Source organism: Capra hircus, chromosome 11, assembly GCF_001704415.2.
Source record: "Capra hircus breed San Clemente chromosome 11, ASM170441v1, whole genome shotgun sequence".
NCBI lineage: Eukaryota > Metazoa > Chordata > Mammalia > Artiodactyla > Bovidae > Capra > Capra hircus.
In genome coordinates, this window is record NC_030818.1 from 13,357,401 (window position 1) to 13,359,185 (window position 1,785).

Here is a 1,785-nt window from a genome sequence, read left to right on the forward strand (position 1 = left end):
CTCCCACCTCTGTCAGTCGGTTCCACGCTCCTGACCCAGCCCTGCAGCTGGTTTGAACTCAACCCCTTCCCCTGGAACCTCAGGTGCTGCTACAGCCTAAGCCCCTCACATCTCCTCCTGGGCTCACCCCTACCCCGCCCCCCACCCCTCAAAGCCCATTTCCAGCAGCCTGCCATCTCCTCAGGTCTTCTGTCTTCCCCAAATGCCCTCTCCCTGCCCCATGCCCCCTTACCCTGACTACTCCTGGGTACCTCTTCCTCCTGCAGAATTCCATGATCACCTCTGTTTGAACATCTATAGATCATTTTTGGGCCAGCTTCAGGGCCACCTCCTACAGGAGGCCTTCCCTGGATCCTCCAGCACCGTGGATTCACCACATATCTGATCTCTTCCTATGTCATGCCGTTCTGGGGACTTGTCTCATTGCCACCTGGGGCTGTGAGGCCCTAGGAGCTCAGCCTGTGTTGCTCATCAGACTTGTGTCTTCATAAACCTTTCTGTCTCATAATACCGAGGGTTCCCAGAAGACCAGCTCACCTCTCCCTCTGATTACACTGTCTCACCCTATATTTCACCCCCAGGGTCCCAGGCAGCAGGTCTCCCCTGACTTTTTCAGCCCAAGGCAGAAAGTACAAATGAAGGGTCCCTCTTCATGCCTGCTGGCAAAAGAAATTGTCTCCTGGGGTGGGATGGGGGTGGGGGGGACGAGCACAGGTCTGCTGCCTGGCACTAGGGGGTGGCTGCTCCGGTGACCCGCACGTCTCCTTCCAGACTCAGGATTTCCTGGCATCTCTAAACACCTTCCCAAACTACACTGCCCTGCCGTGGGGATGGGGAAGCAGAGCTAGGGCTGCCTGTCTCTCAGCATCCCTCTTTGGGTGACTCGGGGCAGTCAACCTGAAACCAAATACACTTCCCAGAGAGACTGGAGCTGACTGTGCTTGCCTTTTCTTCCTCAGAGGCAAAATCTCACCCTGCATCCGAGGACTGGAGAACCCACTGCAGGATCCTGGTCCCTCTCACAATTCCCAGTCTTTCAAAGAACTCTCTTGGGTTGGGGTGGGGAGTGGGTGTGACTTTGACGGGCAGCACTGGGGTAGATCTCTGAGGTGGTCAACAGCGCTATATCATATTTGTGGTGGTAGTTTTACGAATCTTACACAGATGATAACGTGACATAGAACTGCACACACACACATACAACCAATGTCAGTTTCCCAGTTTTGATACTAAACTGCAGTAATGGAAGATGCAACCATTGGGAGAAACTGGCTGTAGGGTACATAGATTTCTCTGGACTATCTCTGCAAATCCCTGTAAGCCTACAATTACTGCAAAATTTAAAAGGTTAAACAAAAGTGTCTTATTTAACCAAGAAAAAAATTTGAAGTGCTTCAAGTTGGGGTGTTTGTGATAGGCAGGTCCTCTAAAGCATATGGGATCCTGCCTGGGTTTACCTGTGATGCCTTCTCTCTGGCTTTCTGGATCCTCGTCTCATCTTTCATTGGTCACCCTCTCCAAGGACTTGACATTCCACCTCTACAGTACACGTTTGAAAGAGAAGCTTGCAAAGGGCAACACTTACCAACAAAAGCATGGAGTTGAAAACACCTGGGTGGGAGCTTGAATTGGGAGCAGGAGTCATGTGGGTACCAGATTCCCCGGCTGTGAACATGGCCCCAGCTTCTGCCTCTCCCATCAGGGAGACCAGTAGCCTGATTACCTCCCCTGGAGGGGCAAGAGAGGGGATTGAGGTAGTGGCGTGCTGTGGGGACTCCATTTCCC